The 23002-nt window shown below is 34.1% G+C and overlaps 1 long non-coding RNA gene across 1 annotated transcript in view; it reads right to left on the bottom strand.

Moving 5' to 3' along the window:
- Nucleotides 1-1703: 1703 nt before the first annotated feature.
- LOC129023119 (uncharacterized) overlaps nt 1704-23002 on the bottom strand; it is a 42339-nt gene continuing 21040 nt past the window's right edge. Inside the window, exons 2-4 of the long non-coding RNA XR_008496691.1 lie at nt 18887-19005; nt 16723-16905; nt 1704-2388 (exon numbers count right to left, since the gene is read on the bottom strand). This is a non-coding gene — a long non-coding RNA (uncharacterized LOC129023119). The remainder of the gene's footprint in view (nt 2389-16722; nt 16906-18886; nt 19006-23002) is intronic.

The following is a 23002-nucleotide window of genomic DNA, read 5'->3' as shown; positions in this document are numbered from 1 at the left end:
CAATGAACTCAAACAAATTTACAAGAGAAAAACAAACAACCCCATCAAAAAGTGGGCAAAAGATATGAACAGACACTTCTCAAAAGAAGACATTTATGCAGCCAAAAGACACATGAAAAAGTGCTCATCATCACTGGCCATTAGAGAAATGCAAATCAAAACCGCAATGAGATACCACCTCACACCAGTTAGAATGGCAATCATTAAAAAGTCAGGAAACAACAGGTGCTGGAGAGGATGTGGAGAAATAGGAACACTTTTACACTGTTGGTGGGACTGTAAACTAGTTCAACCATTGTGGAAGTCAGTGTGGTGATTCCTCAGGGATCTAGAACTAGAAATACCATTTGACCCAGCCATCCCATTACTGGATATATACCCAAAGGACTATAAATCATGCTGCTATAAAGACACATGCACACGTATGTTTATTGTGGCACTATTCACAATAGCAAAGACTTGGAACCAACCCAAATGTCCAACAATGATAGACTGAATTAAGAAAATGTGGCACATATACACCATGGAATACTATGCAGCCATAAAAAAGGACGAGTTCATGTCCTTTGTAGGGACGTGGGTGAAATTGGAAATCATCATTCTCAGTAAACTATCGCAAGGACAAAAAACCAAACACTGCATGTTCTCACTCATAGATGGGAATTGAACAATTAGAACACATGGACACAGGAAGGGGAACATCACACTTTGGGGACTGTTGTGGGGTTGGGGGAGGGGGGAGGGATAGCATTAGGAGATATACCTAATACTAAATGACGAGTTAATGGATGCAGCACACCAGCATGGCACATGTATACATATGTAACTAACCTGCACATTGTGCACATGTACCCTAAAACTTAAAGTAAAATAATAATAATAAAAAAAGAAAAAAAATTGCAATATGATAAAAATATATTAAGTGAATTGATATTTGACACAAAACTAAACTGAAATGTGTAGATTTTACATTCAACAAATGGTTTAGACATTTGATTTAGAAAACACATTTTTTTTTTTTTTTGAGACGGAGTCTTGCTCTGTCGCCCAGGCTGAAGTGTAGTGACACAATCTTGCCTCACTGCAACCTCCACCTCCAAGTTCAAGTGATTCTCCCGCCTCAGCCTTCCCAGTAGCTGAGATTACAGGCATGCGCCACCACGCATGGCTAATTCTTGTATTTTTAGTAGAGACGGGTTTTCACCATGTTGGCCAGTCTGATCTTGAACTCCTGACCTCAAGTGATCTGCCCTCCTTGGCCTCTCAAAGTGCTGGGATTACAGGCTTGAGCCACCATGCCCAGCCAGAAAACACATTCTTACAATGGTTTCAGATGCATGAGAGCAAACAAATAATTTACTTCTTTTTCCCAGGTTATGAGTGTTATTCTTATACTATTTGTTAATTGAAAGTATTTCCAGTGATTCTGCAAGAAATGTGAAAAATAGGGACAGGAGTTTCTGAAAATAGTAAACGGAGATTCTTTATACTGGCTCTGTCTTTGAATAAATGATATATTTAAGGATTAGGAAAGTAGAAAAATTAGCATTCAGGTATCATAGTAAAATCAGAGAAGAACTTGACTAAGTGAATAATAAACATATGGAACATGTCACCAAGGAGACCAATTAAAAATGTGATAAATCAAAAGTTCTGCCATCATTTCGAGTGCAACAGAAGTAAAAGGAATAAGACAAGAGAACACAAGTAGATGCTTTCTTTATTGACAAAGTTAAGCCATTAATTCTTTTCTTCACATAAAATATTCCAATTGATATCTCTATTGGTGTAAAATGCTTAACAGCAACCTCACCTTTACATATAATTTTAAAAATTAACAGTTTTCCCATCAGAATTCTATTTTTCAATACTCATTTTTGTATCTTTATTCTCTCATTATCTTTGCCATTCATTTTGCTGACTACAAAAATTCTGAATTTTCTTAAGCTTTGAAGATATGTATCTTCTTTTTTGGTATTATTATAATAGATGAATATGTAGCCAATTCTATTTACTGAGATAATCTTTCACACGTGGAAGATACAGGTATCTTTCTTCACTTCCTATATATCTTCACCATTTTCCCAGATACTATTTAAATAACCAAAAATGCAATGTTTGTAATTAAGGCATCCTTGGCCTTCCTCTTAAAATGCAAATTTATCCAAAGACATAATGTATACATAATCAGCTGTATCCTGTAATAAGATTTATTATATTACTTGCCAACAATACTTAGCAGAGAAACTAAAACCTGGGCCAAGTTAACTTTTGATTAGACAGAGGGTGCTGATTTTGCAGAGTGCAGAGTTTTGCTCATCTCTAAAGATGTAGTCTCTGGGCAGGCAGAGAACTAGAAGGAAAGGATATAGGCGTCTGGAAACAGAACTGCATGCAAGAAAGATTAGAGATATCAGAAGGGTTGTGAAGAACAATTTTTTAAAAACTGACTTCAAAATGCAAACTCTACATTTGGAGTAGTCAATGTGTTTCACTATTTTAGTTCTATATATCATTAAATGTTTATAAATTTCTGTGAAAATAAACATGTAAATTAGCTCATCAAAATTAAGACTGTATGACTTCATTATTGATATTTTTAAAACACTTAGTAACAAACCACAAAATGGAACTGATATCTGCTCATTCACTCGACTAATAATTACTGAACATTGACTTTGCTCAGTGAACTGTGCTTGCACATAATTCGCAATACAGTAGCAAGTATGAATAATACTTCTTTGGTACTCTACAATGGATTATTACAGATACTTTGACTAGTCTGATCTTATGGTGCTAAATGTTTTGATCTCAGGTTGCAGTACTAAAAGACAAATTTATTCATAAGGTAACAATTTAAAAGAAAAGAGAAGAAATACTGCATCAGAATGTTTTAAAGAAGTTGCATTTTAAAAACTATAAATGTACTTCATTTGGAGAGGATTCGTAACACATATACTTGGAAGAATTATGTGTCTATATGTTTTCTATTTTTCTTAATCTCTGAATGAAAAAAATATGAAGTGATACATTTGAGTATTATGTTTCTTTGAAAAGGGATGATGGTTCATTGAAATGTTTTCTAAATCATTTCATAGTTTCATATAAAATGTCAGCAGTGGATAAAATCTTTGAGTTCCTGCTTAGGTAAATTATTTTATATTATGTTTAGTTTTCTATTTAACTCTATATAAAATTGAAACAGCATTCTTCTAGAAAATAATTGTAATGCTTAGACATTATCAAAATGCACAACAGATTGCATCACACTATAAATTATATTTTAAAAATTAGTATTTTCTGTTAATGTTAGGACTAAAATACGTCACAAACACAACAATGAAAGATAACCAGTTTGCTAAATATTGGAATACAAGCTTCTTTTGGCATATTTATATATAAACAGTGCCTAAAATAGTACCAATCACTTAATAAAGGTACTTAATAAATCTTTGTTAAGTTAGTCTAGGAACTTATGTAGGCAAAGTGACTGCTTACTCGAGCAGCCAGGTTGATGCAAATCAATAGATTTCTTAGAAACACTATGTTCAGAGTTGAATGTTAAGCAAATATGTAAATCTAAGTGGAAGCAAAAGAGAGAGGAGAAAAATGAGGCAGGGAAGACAAAGGAGGAGGCTGGAGGAGAAGAAGTCAGTAGCAGGAGAAAGAAGAGGGAGAGAGAAGTTAGAGCATTCACTATTTACATTTACCTGTAGCAACTTCGCCCTTCCTCTCAGTACCCTTAATCTCCTGGTTGGTGCATCTTTCTCCAATTGCTACCAAGGGGATCAGAGCTACTACAGAGTTCTGGGATACGTTTGAACCTGCACTGGCTTATGCTGGAAATCATCAATGCCATACATAAAATACCCATAATACTTACAAAATGTTCTAGTTACATATTATTCTGCAATACCACCCTCAACTTTATGCTATATTGAAAATTACCTAATGAGAACATAGATAACCTTCTATTTGATAATTAAGAATGGTCATTTCACAAAATATTTCTTTATAACCACAAAACAAGCAAATGATAAAAAAAAAAAGTCTCTTTTCCAACACCTAAGATGCCCAGCATTCCCAAGGAAAAATAAACTCTGTATTTTTATGTATTTTAAGAACTTAATGTTTTAATTTCTCATCAGGGCATTTGACCCTGCCTATTAGTCTCTTTTCTCAATTTTTCTTTTATACTTCATTAACCTCTTCAAATCCCCATTTCTGGTGAACATTCTGCTAATTATTGAATGATAATTTGTAATTCATGAATTTTCTCAAATTTTTATTCTCATAGAGAAATATGTGTTCTCCTCTTTAGCTCCACTCTCAGAAACAATAAAAAACATAATAACGCTCTTTACTGATCTGTTAATATATTCAAAGAATTGTGCTAAAAAGAATCATCAATAATTATGTTATTTAATATCAGAAAGATACTAATATTGTCATCTTTTTTAAAAATAATGAAACTGAAGTTTCAAAAGGTTAGGTAACATTGCAGAGGTTAGTTAATATCCACGTAGTTAATATGTAGCAGAACCAGAATTTGCACGATCCTGATTGGAGATCTCTCTGTTACCTAATTTGGAAGGGAATAAATATTATTTCTTTCCATCAGATTTAATTCTCGACCTGTGCTATAGACACATCCTCCCTTCCTCCGTAATTATCCACTGGGGAAATAAATGGAACAGAGTTCGAAGAAGATAATGTGGTCAATTGTTTTATTTCTTAATTTCTCAGCTTCTTTTATTACCTCTACTAATGGCCCTTGCTCTATCACCCTTTATTTTTTAGTTATATTTAAATATAACTGTTATATATTTATATTTAAATATAACTGTTTTGTCTTCCACTATTTCATGCACACCCTTTACCTCCAAGTTACATACTTACATAGTTAACTTTATTTCCCTCTAGGCTTAAGCCTTTTTTGTGGGCAGATCCTCTACCATTTCTTTTTTAATTTTATCGCCTGTGTCTTGAGTATCTGCTACAATTGATATAGTTGATCAATTGTATCATAGTTGATATTCAATAAATAGGTGTTTAATGAATAAATCTCAATGTCTCTGTCATAATCAAAAAGAATCATCTTCTTCAGGTTTTTTCAAAACTACATAGTAACTCTTTTGTTTCTTCATTCAAGTGGTAGTTAAAGGCTAGTGACACCCAGAGATTTTTCCTTAGTCATCTATCCTCACTCTATCTTCTTCCTTTGGAAAATTTGTTCCATATTCAACATTCAGTTTCTACTTATAATATGCTAGTTATTTCTGATGAATCTCTCTCTTCTGCTCAGGCCTCTATTTTCTGCATTTGTCTTATATATTCAACTTCCACTTATACGCGAGTGTCCCATATGCATCAGGTATAAAATTAAGCTTCTCTTCCCCCATAACATACTTGTCCTATATTCACTGCTTGTGAAAGAAACCAGTCATTACCTACTTTCTTAAGCTAGAAGCCTGTGAGTTATATAAGATAGATGTACTTTCTTGTTCACATGTAACTTCTCTACACCAAAATATAATTGACTTCCCCTTGCTTGCTATCACTGCTACCACTGTATTAACTTGGTACTTTATCTTTTCTTTCATGTATTAATAATTTTAACTAATATTTCTCTATTTTTCTCAATGCATTATGCATGAATTTTCAAAAGTACAGTCCTGATTCTGCAATACTCTTATTTAAAATCCTTTGCTGGTTCACCTTATTTTCAAAACAAAAATCCAAACTACTCTATGTGTTATGTACAAAACATCCTTTATAAGATATACACGTTTTCAACTTTATTCATAGTGAAATAAATAATATAAAAACTATGTTAACCAAATCGAGCAGTTTTTTATGCATGTGTGCAGTCGAATGCTATTATAGCAATGGCAAAATATGGGTTATTTCTTTTTCTCTCAATTGATATATTTATTCAACTCAGAAATTTTATTTAACTGTGAATTTCCTCATTTTTCTATTCTGTTAGTCAAAAACAACACATCTAAAATTGCAAATGAACTCTTCAATTTCAGAAATATTGTGAATATCATTTGGACAGCAGTCTCTGTTCTGATTATCCTGTTAGAATTCCTTTTCTGGATACATGGTTTTTAACTATATTTTCTACGTACATGAAAAATAGCCAGTGTCCGGCAGATAGAAAGTGAAAAATTTTTAACCTGATGTTAAATTGATTTACCATTATTATTAGAAGTACATAGAGATAAAGAAATTTAAAATCTTATTATTTTTTGCTATGATGTTTTCTATTCCTTTTTCCCCTAAATGGCAATGTTGTTGAGTAATTCATTTAAGGATATCAAGATTGTTAAACCCTGTAAGTTTTAATTTTCTAACCTGGTTGTTCTAAGATTAGCTATATGTAACTTATTACTTGAATTTAGGGCACAATGTTCACTTTTCAGACTGTAGCAGCACAGTTTTTATTTCTGACTTGTAATTTTGATATTAAACTTTATACTTCTAAAAATAATAAATAAATACTACACTTTAATGAAAAACCTGTCTTCAATGAAAATCTAGTTTCTAGTCTCCTGATTAGTCAACCTGAAAAAAAAAGCAACTTTTGCAAATGTTCTTTGCTCTAAAATACTTGACATTTTCTATTCCTATTATTCTCTATTTTTTGTGTATTGTTCTTCCTACACTTTTTGGGTATTTTTTTCTGGCAATTGTTTGCAATTCTGGATTATTTTTATTCAAGATTTGATTTAGCTGGCATTTGTTGAAATTCTGCCAAATAACATGTTAGTCATAAAGGGTAAGCACATGAAATAAGCACAGACTCTATCCTTCATTATTCACACACAAAAAAATTGAGAAATTCAGCATTTATTGAGCTCCTACTGTTTGCCATACTGCCTCTGATATTTATGACAGGCATAACCTCTCAGGCTGAAACGACAACCCTTAAGAGAATGTGTTATCACCTATTATTTACAAATAGGAAGAGCTCTAAACATTAGATGTAAGTCTTAAATAGTTGGGCCAAGATTTAAATGTATGAGGATGTAATAGTATGCACACTATGTCTAGTAAGCACCATGGTGCTTCAAAAATTATTTTTATAGTATCAATACCTGCTCAATCTTATAAATGTCTTTAATGCAAATTTTAGCTTTAGTTTTAATTGAGTATCACAGAATTCTGGATATTTTCAAGTATGTCTTCCTAATATGACCCAAACATGGTCTCTGTTGCTTTTTAAATACCTTTGACATAAACTAAATTGAAGAATTTGTCTTTCTTGACATCAATTCATCACACTCTGGATTGATGTAGCTTTACATTGTCTTTGAAAGATAGTATTAATACTCTTTGTATCTTCTGAGAGTTTTGTGGGACTATTTTTTTTTAAACAAAGTTGTTTTGGTTATTCCAGGCCTTTTGTATTTTCACATGAATGTTAAAATCTCTTAGTTAATCCCTACTAAAACTTTTGTGGAAGTTTCCATTGGGATCATATTGAACCTATAGACTAATTTAGGGAGAATTGACATTTCAATGATTAATATGTCTTCTGACTCATGAATACAGTATATGTCTTTATGTCTATGTTTCTTTAATTATTTTGGCATTTTTTTATAGTTTCCAGCATACAGATATTTCACAACTATTTTTCAGATTTACCTCTATGTATTTACCACTTGTTGATGATATTGTAAATGGTATTTTAAAATTTCAGTTTCTCATTTTCATTACTAATATATAGGAATGTAATTGATTATTTACATTGATGTATATTCTTTCATATATGCACTACCACTGTTCTATTAGATTTTAAGTAGATTTCAGTAAACATTTTTAAAAGACCATTATGCCTTGTGTGGATAAAAAGAGTTTACTTCTTCCTTTCCAGTTTGGACACTTTTTGTTTCATTTTTCTGCTTTATTGCACTGTTTGAGCCTCCAGTAAAATGTTTAATAGAAATGGTGCGAGCAGACATCATTGTTTTGTTCCTGATTTAGGGAGAAAGCATTCAGTCTTCCACCATTAAATATCATGAGCTATTTAGGTCTCCATAGATGGTATTTATCAGGTTGAGGAAGTTCCTTTCTATGCCTAGTTGGCTGAAAACTTTTATTAGGAATTCTAGGTTTTGTCAAATGACTTTTTCCATCGCTATTGAGATGATGTTTTTCTAAATAATTTAATATGGTGAACTACATTGCATTTTTTGCATTGCTAAGTAAAACCCACTTTGGCACCACGTATTATTCATTTTGCATAGTGATGTATTCTGTTTTTGTTTTAGATTTTTGTAACTTTCATCAGATGGTACTTTGGTCTGTAGTTTTCTTGAAGTGTTTCTGTCTAGGTTTTGGTGTCAGGTTAATTCCGTACACATGATTCACTTGGAAAGTATTCCTTTCCACTTTTCTGGAAGTTTGTTTAGTACTTGTATTATTTTCCTCTCAAATATATTGTAGAAATCACTGGTGATGTAATCTGGACTTAGAATTTTATTTGTAGCAAGATTTGTTACTACAAATGTAATTCCTTTATATATAGAACTCTACAATTTATTTCTTCTTGGGTAAGCTTTGGTAGTTGGTGTCTTTCAAATAACTGGTACATTTCATATAAACTGTTAAATACAGTGGTATAAAGTTGTTCATAACATTCTCCTAATATTCTTTTTTTTTAGATTCACATATTTTTAATATTTTCTCCATTTTTGTGGCCACTTAATAGCTTGTGCACTGTCACTTGGTTGTGTTTTTTTTTTATTATTATACTTTAAGTTTTAGGGTACATATGCACAATGTGCAGGTTAGTTAAACTGTACTAATTTCACTTTTTGCTTAGAAACTATACTAATATCACTTTTCCTAATTAATCTGGTTAAAGGTTTAAAATCAATTTTATTAATTATTCTCAAAAACAAACTACTGATTTTGATTTTGACCTTTCTTCTTTTTTATTATAGGAATTCAGTGGTATAAAATTTTTCCTATGTACTGCTTTTGCAATATACAATGTATATTTTCAAATGTCATTTTTTCCTTTTCGTTTAGGTCAAAATACTTGTAATTTTCTTTTGGTTTTCTCACTGGCTCATCAGTTATTTAGAAGTGATTGTTTATTTTGAAACTACTTAGGAGTTTCTCAGAAATCTTTCTGTCTTTAATATCAAATTTTATTCCACTGTGGCCAGAAAATATACTTTATAGACTTGAATCATTTTGGATTTACTAAAAGTTGTTAGTTGTTATAATTGATTTATTAAAAGTTGTTAGAATATGATCAATCTTTGTAAAAGTATTACATGCAGAAACTTTTCCAAAAAATTGACAAAGTATGAATGCTTCCCAAACAATCCCATGTGTTCAACATCAGAAGAACATGTATTCTGCTTTTATTGGGTAGACTACTCTATACATTAAATTAGATCAGGTAGGTTGACCTAATTTCAAATCATCTATATTTTTCAAGTCAACTACTGTATACCTGGGGTGATTTTCTGTCTATTTATTCTATCAACTCTTTTATACAAAGTGGTATTAAAGTCTCCAGCTATCATTATTAATTTGTCTATCTTTTCTTAAAATTCTATTAGACTTTATATATTCTGAAGTTCTGTTACTTTGAAACTGTTTTTAAATACATAAACACCTAACCTTTTAATGCTTTCCAGATGAATATGTGCCTTTATTATTATGAGATGGACCACTTGACCCCTAGCCATATTCTTTGCTCTGAACTCTAATATTTAAAAAAGAATCTTTAGCTTTCTTTTGGTAGTATGAGAGACTTAGCCTGGTATACATTTTTAAAATATTTATATCTTTAGATTTAAAGTATTTTTCTTAAAGGTGGTGTTTATTGTTTTTTAATGCTACTCTCCTCCTTAATTTTTCTATTTGTACATTTTGACTTTTCAGACCATTTACATAAAATGTGAGTATGGAAATTTTTAGGTTTAAAACTATCAGTTTGCTGTACACTTTGTATTCTCCCATCTATTCTTTATTCTATTTCTTTCAATTATTTTCTATTTATTTTCTATTTCTCTGCCTTTTGGATTTATTTAATTTTACGATTCCATTTTACCTTCTTTGTTGACATGTTAGCTACGACTCTTTATTTTGATAGAATACATCTTTAACTTATTACTCTTTATCTTCAAATGATGTTATATTACTTCACTTATAGTATGAGCACAGTAAATATTGGACTTCCCTTTTATCCTCAGCTGGGACTTGTGTGTTATTGTTACAACATCTACTTACTTCAAACACTTCACTTTCAATTTTGTTGCTATTATCTATATTTAAATAGTCAACTATATTTTAAATGAATTTAAATAAAAAAATATATATATTTTCTCCACATATTCACATTTACATTTCCAGTACTTTCATTTCTTTGTACAGCTGGTGAATTTGAAGTTTTCTTTAAGTAATAGGAGTTACAGGTCACATATGGTCTCTGTTTTAGATTCTTTTTTTTTTCCTTTATCATCCTTTAAAAGTATAAAAACCAGGCTATCTCATGGCTACACAAAAGAGGATACTGGGCAGATTGTGATACATGGTTTGCCAATCCCTGGCATAGATGTGTGTTTATATCAAATATCACTTTTTCTTCTGCCTGAAAAATATAGTTTAACATTTAGGTGGTGAGAGTATGCTGGTGATTAATTATTTCAACTTTTCATTGCCTTAAACTGTATTTATTATTCCCTTTTTAAACTCACTTTTTTTTTTTTTTTTGAAGGATGTTTTCACTGGCTATACCATTCTAGGTTGACAGTTTCTTTTTCTGCAGCACTCTAGATCTTTAAATATTTGTATCTACTCTCTTCTTGTTTGCATTGTTTCAAATGAAATATCTGATATAATCTTAATTTTTTCCTCTGTACATAACATGTTTCTTTCCTTTGGATTTTTTTTAAAAAATATCTCATCACTAGTTTTGAAATATTTGATTATACTGTATCTTGGTATAGTAGTCTTTCATTGGGATTTACTGAGCTTCTCAGATCAGCAGGTATATAATTTTCACCAAATTTGAAAGCTTTTAGCCATTACTTTGTCAATTTTTTTTGCACTCCACTTTTTTAGGGACTCCAATTGTAGGTTTATTAGGTAACTTGAAGTCGTACCACAGCTCACTGATGCTGTTTATTTTATTCTCCTCCTTAATGTCTCTCTCTGTAAAATTATAGATGATTCATGTTGCTATGCCTTCAAGTTTATTATTTTTTTCAATTTCTACGTAGTCATTAACCTATCAAGTTATTTTTCAAATTTGACATTGTAGTTTTTTTCTTTAACAGTTCCATTTGAATCTTTTTAAAATATCTTTTCTCTCTCCACTAACTTTTTAAATGCATGGAAAATAGTTTGGTTAATTTTTTTCCTCTCCTCATTATAGGTCACATTTTCCTGTTTCTTTGCATGCCTGCTAATTTTTTCATTGGATTCAAACATTTAAATTTTACTTTTATGGATGCTGGAAATTTTTGTGTTTCTATAAATATTCTTAAGCTTTGTTTTGTGGTGCAGTTAACTACTTGGAAAGAGTTTTATCCTTTTTTGTCTTGCGTTTGAGGTTTGCTAGGTGGTTCTGGAGCAGTCTTCATTGTAGGACTAATTATTCTTCACTGCTAAAGCATTATTTTTCTGTATACTCTACCCAGTGCCCTGTCAATTTTGTTATTTTCCATCTTGTTTAGTGGGAACAGACACTACTCCACATTTTATATGAGTGCTGGGTATTCTTCTTCTAATCTTTCGTGTTCTTCTCCTGGCCTTGGGTAGTTTCCTCCTACATATTGCTAATCAAGACTCATGGAATATTTAAGGGCAATCCTCTATAGATCCCCAGAATTCTATTTCTGGGCATCTCTTTACTCTATGGTACTCTGTCCTAAAAGTTCTAGTTTCTTTGTCATTACTCAACCCTTAGCTTCATCTCTTTAACTTAAGGATTCCATAGTCTCCATCTGGTTCTCTCTATATATACCAAGATCTGGAAAATCTCTCAAGGCAATACACTGGAGTAATTCTAGGACTTGCCTTATTATTTATCATCTTTCAGGAATCACTGTTATCTATTCCTGATAGTAACTCTCTAAGATCACCATTTTATATATTTGGTTAGTTTTTATGTATTCCTGTAGGAGGGTAAATCTGATCCTTGTTAATCCATCTTGGTCAAAAGCATAAGTGCCCTTCAGCTGTTTTCAATCTATTCAACAATATGGTCAGAATGGAATTAAATATGGCTATAGGGACCTGGAATTCAAGTAAATAGAAAAGTAACATTTTAATTCTCTCTTGTTAACTATTTTAGCTACAGATTTACACCAATTTGGACCTTATTTCTCAAGTTAAAGCATTCTAATTGTAATTTGCTTTGATTAAGAAGGATAATAATATTGGACATGATAAGTTTCAATTAACCTGATTATTTATTTGAATTCCTTCCAAAGGCTTAAGACCATTTCCTAGTAGTCTTGAGCCTTTGGAAGGAATTCAGATAAATAATCTGGCTTTGAGTTGCCCAGATCTTGCAGACTAAGTTCTCCCTTCCGGATTTTTGGGTTAAAACACTTTGCATATATAACTGAGCACTTTGTAATAAAAAAAATACAATTAATGATTTGCAGATCTCTTTTTCTATTTCCCTATGGCCTCAGTATAGTGAGTTTAAGGGACTTGGAGCCTGATCAGGGAAAAAGATATAATCACCATGTGGCAGGAACACACAATGAGGTTTATTTAGGTAAGAATTTGACAGGTTTGCATGCATGGGAAGACCATCATAGCATACGACCATCCAGAGGCTATGACACACAGAAGGAGAAGAAGGCAAAGGAACTCACATGGGATAGGGTACGAGTTAGGCGGATTGTGTGTCTAGGTGACATCAGGCAGCAACACAGCAGCGGGTCTCTGGGTCAGAGAGCACCAAAGGGCAGCAGCAGCTGGGGCTCCTTCTTAGCTACAGGGTTTATTTTATCAATGGCTAGTGGATGTTAAATGCAGTTTTGTATGGTATACATAGAAGATAGCCTAAGTTGCTTTTTATAATCTGCTTTTTGGAGCTATGTGTAAAACCACTGTGTACAATTTTGGGTTTGATGCTGGAGGCCTTCTGAGCTAATTGGCCCCAGCTTGCCACAAAGAAGTAAATAACAGAGGGTCAATAACACAGAGGGTATCCTTATCTCATGTATATAACAATCCATTCCTTGGTCTCGTATTGTTTTACAATCTAATACTTGCATTTAGAGCCAGTGATGAAATATCTTTAAGACTCAGACTCTTAAAAGGATGTGAATTAGGATTTCAGAGGGCATTTGCAGCTTGTCTGACCATGTACTAAGGAAAAGCAAAGCAAACAGCCGCCCAGAAAAGACTTTAATTTGCTCAATCTGTTTGGGCAGTCCAGTGCTATTATGGCCCCTTTGCTCCATGTTCCTACCTATCCACATACCACAAGATGTTTAACTGGAGTACAGACCCCTTGTTTGGTAGCAAATAAAAAATATAGGACTATGGAATTATCTAACATAACGGCCACTAATGTATGGTAAGATTCAAACAAGTGTTTTAGTCCTTGGGCCATTTGTTTAATTTGTGTGGCTAACTCCTTAGACATGGATAACTGTGTTTCTTTAATTGTGTTTGGTATGTTGTACATACACTATTCTTACTGTCCCAGAAATATGTGATCCTAAAGTGGTTAGCACTTTAAAGACTATTAGGAAAACTCATTTGCAGCATTGGAGAGTTGTGGCTAGTGTGGTTTATAGAGGCAAGAACTTTGGAAGGAGGGGGCGTGGTGGGCTTCCACTGCTGAGTAAAAATCTACTGGAATTTTGATCCAAATCAAAGTGCAGGAAATATCGTCCAGGGTCTGAGGAGGAAAAGCCATTTGGTTCCCTTACAGGCCCACAATACTTCTTCTATTCTGTGTCTCTATGAAGGCAAGTTTTTGTAGTTTGGTGCAATTGCAGACAGTGTTGATAAAGGTTAGGGTAAAATAAGCATGTATGATATGAGCACTCGAGTCTACTAAATTGGTTATGGGCTCAATTTATTATTGTCCAGATATCTGCATGATATCAGTCTCTATATTATTGTTGGATGTGGACAGTTATTGGAATAGGCTCATTATGATAAATGAGGTTTGCAGGGGAACCTGGACAGGGGAGAGTATTATTCTGTGTTACATAAAATCAGGCTGGCAGAAGCAACCCCAGCATGTGGTTAAATTTGCCATAGTACATGTTTCTAGGTCAACGACTATGTGCAGGTTTGGTGTGGTGGGCAATTGCATGTCCTTCCTTGTTCAGACTGGTATATATTGGTGCTTGAGTTGCCTGCCAACTGCCATTAGTAAATGCCATAAGCCATAAGCATGGGAGAAGCCTTGCAGGTGCTCCTGGTTATTTGAACAGTCAACATTATACATTAATATTGCTTGGTATTTTCACTTACTCTATTATTTTATAGGAACATGTATCATAAAAAGAAATATGAGCCTTAAAACAGGGCCTATTCAGAGAACTTGGATGACAATGGCCCTCCAAGAGGTTAAAAATACTCCCCATAGTCCAAGTAATATTAAGTTCACCCTTTTATGGCATAAGTACATCATATTTAAATTCACTGCCAATGAGGAAACCACCTGTAGAGACACTGAGACCTCTGCTGGTATATACACCCACAGTAGACACAACCACAATTGCTAGTTTGCACAGAAAGATGCAAACCAATTAGCATGGAAGCCCTGGCATTACTGCCGACAACAAAGGAATATCGCTGGGTAATTTCATCTTTTTCTTGTCTGTTGTAGAAAATTCAATATGTAGAAATTCAACATGATGTAGAAGTAATTGCCCCACCGCCCCAGACCAGGTAATGCCATTTGGTCGATACCAAGCGTAAAATCAGATCTCTTGCTTCTTGCTGAATATGACCTCCATCTTTAACCTCTACTATGTCATTCTTCCTCCTTATCTGAAAAGTTTTTACCTTTGCTAGTGGTAACTACACATCCACTGGAGAATCATGTTAGTCTTGGTAATTTACACCCTACCACTGACAAGATATGGCTGAAAACAGCATGCAATGTGTACACCAAGGGGAGGAAAATAACATGAGTCAGTCTGGGGACATTGGAACCATACTGTTGACTATTTGGGTAGATCAGTCTTAGTAACATCACCACAAACATCAACACTTAGGCTAGCATTCCTCCTCCTATTCTACCACCACTAGCAACACTCATTCCAGCTAAACCAGACTCTTGGATATCACTTGTGACTCAATGACACCTTCTAAGTCCTATCAGCCAATGTTTACTTCAAACCAACAAAATAAAACACACTTTATTAACTAGTGCTATCAAACAAACAGAACAATGAATCATTATCTATCAAGTCTCATTTATGGAATGTCCAGAAATTGTGTTCACCCAATATTACAATAAAAATGCTCACACTTGCTACAATCAATCAAAATGCTGTAATTCATAGACAATACCAACAAATACTAAAGGATTAAAGCAATAACATTATAGCTCTTACTAATCCCTGGGATAATAATAAAAGTAACCCTTGCCAAAAATATACACCCCTTGCTATATACTAAATGTTTGTGACCTCTCTAAAATTTACATGTTGAAATGTTAACCCCTACTGTGATGGTATTGGGAAATGGCACCTACAGTAGATGATTATGTTAGAAGGCCAGAACCTTCACAGACAGGATTAGTGTCCTTATAAAGAGAAGTCAGAGAGCTCTCTTGCCCCTTTTGCCACATGAGGACACTGTGAGAAGTTGTCAGTTGGCAACCTGGAAGAGGACCTCACCAGAACCCGGCAATACCAGCATCCTGATCTCAGACTTCGTAACCTTCAGAACTGTGAGAGATAGATTTCTGTTGCTTATAAGCAGTGCATGGATTTTTTTTTTTATAGCAGCTAGAGCTGACTAAGACACCCTTACAACTCTTCGTCTCTTTTCCTGTGACAGTTATGTGCCGCATAAGGACTTTTGATAAATGACAGACCACATATTCGATGGTTGTCCCATAAGATTAAAATAATAAATTTTATTGTACCTTTTCTATGTTTATATATGCTTAGATAAACAAATACACATGGCTAATTACTGAAATTTGCATTAGATTTGAATGTATTAAAGTAATTGCCCTGATCCTTCACTTCTGGGCACACAGAGTTTAATTATGGACTTATTCTGCATTTCAAATACTTGGCACCAACAAGATAGAGAACTAAGAAATAGTTAAGGGAAAATGATAAAATACTATTCTACTGAGGAAAATGTTAAGAACCACAATACATCTGAGTAAAAATAATAATAATCTGAAATTCAAATTAAAAGATCAAAAGTTACATAGAAGGTTGCAGTGCCATACAAGGCATTGAGCGATGTTACATAGCAAATTGTACATGAGATAATAATAGACAGCCAAAATGACAATTGTTCCCTATGCTGCATATCAAAATGCATTATGCTGCCAAGCAGTAAGATCATGATCTCCATATATTAAAAATAAAAGCAGCATATAAGATACACTTGCTCTTAGTGGACTGAAAGGTATGGAATATGTAAGACACTGGTGAGTAAAAACTAATTTATCACTTCTCTGGATATCAGTGATATGTGGTTGGAACTCTGGGGAAGGGGTCAGGTGACAAACGTTAAGCTATTTACCTTCAAAATTCTTCTATGAACTGATGACAATTGTGCTTCAAATCTCCTTTTCTGAGAAATTTTTCTTTGCTTCTCATGTTTTTCTGCAAAGAGTCCCTGCTGTCTAATCATTTCCACTTTGCTTCTTCAAAAACACCAGTCCATATTGTCCTAAGGAACAGTTGAAGTTCCACTTTCTTTTGCCTGTAGAGATATTGATTAGTCCTAAATTATGATTATAGCTTTATTCCGATATATATCTCCGTTCTGTGAAAGGGTCACATGTGCAAAGCGGCCCCCAAACACCACAGGAGCCTAGAAACCAAAGAATGAGGCAGAAACACGCAGTTTGCCAGTAAAAAGTATTTTAATGGTGGAATTTAGAGACAGAAGTGTGGCCTTGGGAGGCAACAAGGCAGGTAGATCTCTACACTATCACCTCCCAGACTTACATTCCATAGGAAATATATTCCCTATGCTTATTCCATACACTTATATTCCATAAGGAAAAGGTATAGTGCTTCAGCAAACAATTACAGACAACCCTCCAGAACTGGTAAGAATACTATGTACATCATGGCCTATAATTTGTGCAATAACATCAACACTGACATTTCTTACACTGAAGTTTTTAAAGTTTAAGAACTGTAAGGACAAAAAATAACGTAACAAAACCTAGGCAATACCATCCAGGACATATGCATGGCCAAGGACTTCATGTCTAAAACACCAAAAGCAATGGCAACAAAAGCCAAAATTGACAAATGGGATCTAGTTAAACTAAAGAGCTTCTGCACAGCAAAAGAAACTACCATCGGAGTGAACAGGCAACCTACAGAATGGGAGAAAATTTTTGCAATCTACTCATCTGACAAAGGGCTAATATCCAAAATCTACAAAGAACTCAAACAAATTTACAAGAAAAATCAAACAACCCCATCAAAAAGTGGGTGAAGGATATGAACAGACACTTCTCTAAAGAAGACATTTATGCAGTGAAAAAACACATGAAAAAATGTTCAGCATCACTGGCCATCAGAGAAATGCAAATCAAAACCACAATGAGATACCATCTCACACCAGTTAGAATGGCAATCATTAAAAAGTCAGGAAACAACAGGTGCTAGAGAGGATGTGGAGAAATAGGAACAGTTTTACACTGTTGGTGGGACTGTTAACTAGTTCAACCATTGTGGAAGTCACTGTGGTGATTCCTCAGGGATCTAGAACTAGAAATACCATTTGACCCAGCCATCCCATTACTGGGTATATACCCAGAGGATTATAAATCATGCTGTTATAAAGACACATGCACACGTATGTTTATTGCAGCACTATTCACAATAGCAAAGACTTGGAACCAATCCCAATGTCCAACAATGATAGACTGGATTAAGAAAATGTGGCACGTATACACCATGGAATACTATGCAGCCATAAAAAAGGATGAGTTCATGTCCTTTGTAGGGACATGGATGAAGCTGGAAACCACCATTCTCAGCAAACTATCGCAAAGACAAAAAACCAAACACCGCATGTTCTCACTCATAGGTGGGAATTGAACAATGAGAACACATGGACACAGGAAGGGGAACATCACACACCAGGGCCTGTTGTGGGGTGGGGGGAGTGGGGAGGGATAGCATTAGGAGATATACCTAATGTTAAATGATGAGTTAATGGGTGCAGCACACCAACATGGCACATGTGTACATATGTAACAAACCTGCACAATGTGCACATGTACCCTAAAACTTAAAGTATAATAAAAAAATAATCAGGAGGCTTTCATGGGACTAGAGCTAATCAGAAATCAACAGGGCAGATCAAGGTGGAGCCACTTTTGTCTCCACAATTTCTTTAGCTTCAAGAATACATAATATTTATGGGAAAATCATACACACTATTTAGAATCTGGAAAAGATGTTTAGTCCTGCTAAACCACTACCTTTTTGATTTGGCCAAATCATTTAACCTATGACACTTAGATTTTTTGCCTATAAAAACAGAGATAATAAAGACTTGCTTGTAAAATTATCATGAGTCTTGAAAAAAGTATTTGTGAAAACTATCAGGAACACTTTTAGTGTTAATTTTTCTCCTCTTTCACTTCTTAAAAAATAGTAACTTATGCTTGTATTGAAATACCTCATAAACCCCATAAATATACATGCCTAATACATACCCATTTTTTAAAAAACTTAGTGGAAATAAATTCTATGAATGAGAAACAATAAAGAACTTCATCTGTATTTTCTTCTATGTAATCTTCATGCAGTTGAAATGAAAGTATTTTCACATTGTCTGAAATACAATTTGATTAATTAAAGCAATATTTTTATACTGCAGATCATGATCTCTAAAACTAATGAGATTAATTTTTTTTTATTTCACAGCTAATATTTACCATTATGGTAGTGATAAGATTGGATTCACAATGTTTTATTACTTGGCTCAGAACCAAAATTAGAGACAAAATCATGCGCATGGCTTCTTATGTGAATCATCTTGGCACGATATTAACATCAATAGGAGATGAAAGGCTGATGAAATTCCACAGACCATTGAATCAACAAGCTCTTTCTTATTGAACCTTCCTCAATGATTCTACTGTGAATGATATGAAAAGCATCACAAAATTATTCCTAACTTCAAGTTCCTTTTCTTTTTGAAATAACAACTATTTATCTTGTAAAAACTGACTCATTTTTGCCATTTATCAAAAACATTAAGAGTAGAAAAATAGTAACTGACTAATTTTTAAAGCAAAGATAAAATAAGTATTAAGTGAAACTTACAAAGTCTGTTTCTGTTAAAGGATTTACACTACTATGTGATGGTCATTGAAAGTCAAATATGAATTCCCTTTTTATATAAGGAATCAGCATCATGTCAGACATAGAAATTTGGTATCATTATTTTATTTTTGTGATCAAGTATTTTTCTGATTCAACACCTTACCTTCAATTTGCAAGTTGAATATTAACCTAAACGATGTTGTACAGAAACCTATAAGTGATCTCTATTCTATTTCATTGTTATAAAAGGGAAAAAATTATCTATAAACAGCCATCAAGGAAAAAAAATGAAACACTGTGTTCATAAAACAAGCAGTTTGCCCTCACACATGACCTTTCAGGCACGCATCTTGGTCAGGTGTTTTCAAGATGGATCTAACACAGCTTGAGTTTATTGTAGTTGACCACGGCTTCACTCTCCCTGCACTCATTCCTCACTCCTAGGCTGTCAGCAGACCTCCCGTTATCTTCTAGATTTTGATTCTTTTGCACAAGTCAGACACCAGACTTTTACTTCCAAAATCTGAGGAATACATATCAACACTATTAAATCTCTCTCACTGTCCTGGGATTCTATAATGGCACCAATCCTGCCATGGTCCTGGGTTTGGCATGTGGGGATTACCATCCTTTTCCCCTCTCCAATGGCTGCGGGTAGGAAAACACCATCATATTCTCTGTTACACAAATATTTGTTTTCAAAGAACTCCTGATTTTGATCAGGCCCTTTCATGGCCCTCCAGCTTTCTCCTATACATAGGCTGGAATTAGGGGTTGGAATGGAGAGTCTAGAACGTATTTTTGGCCACTTTTTAGAGTCTTACCAGGATGCACCAGCATCACTCTTTTGAATGTGTGGCTGTTTAACATCCATTATCATCTATACAGGGACATCAATCAAAACTCTAAGACAACAGGAAAAGTAAATTTAACATTTTTTTCTAAAATTCTATTACGTTCTCATATTTTATCTATGTAGGTATTCTTTTGTTTTATAGGACAATACAATAGGGAAGTTAAATAATTGACCTAATAGCTCACATCTAGAAGGAAGATTTTAAGAAATTCTAATGCAAATCTCTAAACCCCACTACTTTGCAAAAGGTGGAATCTTAGTAGGCACACAGTTTATTGGCATAGTTAAGCTGAGGACCCTCCTCAAGTTTAGGGCAATAAACCTGATTTCCAGTTGTAGATACTAGAGAAAATGGGGCCATTACTATACTCTTAGGCCCATTAATGATTGGTCCCGGCAGGGAATGAAGCTGAGTTCACAAGGTGAAAGACTTCTGGCCTTGTATTAATTGGATAAAGTAAAGCAGTATAAGGCAAATAGCCATTAATGCAGTACCTTATTGGAGGTGGGGAAGAAGCAGTTTGTTATTCTCACAGCACTTTAAGCAAGTGAATTGTATTTGTTTTTCTTTTTCTTTTTGAGACGGAGTCTGTCGCCCAGGCTGGAGTGCAGTGGCGCGATCTCGGCTCACTGCAAGCTCCGCCTCCCGGGTTCACGCCATTCTCCTGCCTCAGCCTTGTGAGTAGCTGGGACTACAGGCGCCCACCACTGCGCCCGGCTAATTTTTTTTTTTTTTTTTTTTTTTTGTATTTTTACTAGAGACGGGGTTTCACCATATTAGCCAGGATGGTCTCGATTTCCTGACCTCGTGATATGCCCGCCTCGGCCTCCCAAAGCGCTGGGATTACAGGCGTGAGCCACCGCGCCCGGCCAAGTGAATTATAGTTCATGTGGTTTTTCAGAAATAGGAATACTTCACAGATTTTAACTTTCCCATTTCCTTGAGTATTATCATTGTCAAGGACAAAGATAGGCTGATATATGCATATTCCCCCTTAAAAGAAAAGAGTTTGGAAAAGCCTGTTATCATTTGAAGTCTTTATCGAGGAAGCGGGACACTTACACCAATTCCATGGGTGAGGACTTACTATGGTTTGAAAGTCTGTGTCTCCCTTCCAAATCCATATGTTCAAATTCTAACCTTTAAATGATATTATTAGGAGATGGGGCTTTTTCAAAGATAACTGAATTACGAAAAAGAGCCCCAATGACTGGGATTTGTGTCCTTATAAAAGAGACTGCAGAGAGCCAACTAGCCCCTTCCACCATGTAAGGAAACAGTAAGAAGACACTCTCTGTAAGGATCGGCACCCTCACCAGACACTGAATCTGCCAAAACATTAATCTTATACTTCCCAGCCTCCATAACTGTGAGAAATATATACATGTTGTTTATAAGCTACCCAGTTTATGGTATTTTGTTATAGCAGCCTAAATGGACTAAGGGAGAACTTAATCATGGGTTTACATTTAACGGAGAAAGAGGTGGATAATCGGGTATATCTAAGTATTCAAGTACTTGACTACAATACTTGTATTATGGAAGAAGAGGAGACAAGTTATTTTGGGAAAGTAGTATTTGACACTGACTTACACTAAGACAATTGCAAATGAAGACAACTAAGCAGATGGGCAGAAAATACAATAAAGTATGGAGAAAGGACACAACATACAAAGGCAATGGGTGTCCATAATGTAAAATCAGTGACAACCATGTTGGAACTAGGGAGGACAATGATATTTATAACACACATAATAGAGTTAAATATTTGAGAGCAAGGATAAGGTTGGGTAAGTAGGAAATATCCATCTCCAAGAGGTGTTGGAGGGCTTCAAGAAGAGGACGTATGGAATCTGTGTGGTTTAGTGAAAAAAACAAAATCTAAAATAAAACTTGAACAAAGAATACAGAGAAGTGGATTCCAGCAATAGTATCATTTTTGTCAATAACATAGATAAGTCAGTCTTTCCAAACCTCAATTTCCCCATCTATAAAATGAATATACTATATTCCAATATTATTAAGGCTCTTCTCAGCTATGTTTTCAGCTGTATAAAAAAGAATCTATATAGAAAAGGATACGTTTTGCTTGGAATAACAAGCTAGGAGCATTATTTTAGGAAGTCTGGTTGTATAATAAAGCATTTCTCAAGGCAGAGAAAATAACAAAGTTGACACTGTAAAATTTTGTTTGCATTAAAGATAGACATAAAAAATTCTATAGTAGGATGATGAGAGGAAGATTTGAAAGGAATAACAAACTTCTAGAGCTGTGCTTCCTAATATGGAAGTCATTAGCAACATGGTGATTTTATAAAAATTGAAGACCTTTATTGAGGTATAATTGACATCTAATAAATTGTATGTGTTTAAGGCATACAATTTTGATGAATTTTGACACCACAATCAAGATAATGAATGTATGCATCATCAGCCCCCACCAAAATTTTCCTTCTGTTCCTTCGTAAACCCTTCCTTCTACCCCTCGTCATTGCCTTCCATTCCCAAGCAACTACTGAACTGTTTTCTGTCACTAAAGGTAAATTTGCATTATTTAGAATTTTATAGAAATGAATCACACAATTTTTCCTTTATAAAATGTAGCATTTTTTACTTTATACAACTATTTTGAAATTCATCTACGTT

The sequence above is a fragment of the Pongo pygmaeus genome, chromosome 1 (genome assembly GCF_028885625.2).
Source record: "Pongo pygmaeus isolate AG05252 chromosome 1, NHGRI_mPonPyg2-v2.0_pri, whole genome shotgun sequence".
Classification (NCBI taxonomy): Eukaryota; Metazoa; Chordata; class Mammalia; order Primates; family Hominidae; genus Pongo; species Pongo pygmaeus.
Note: the sequence above shows the minus strand (reverse complement) of the source record. Positions and strands in the feature narration are given on the sequence as shown.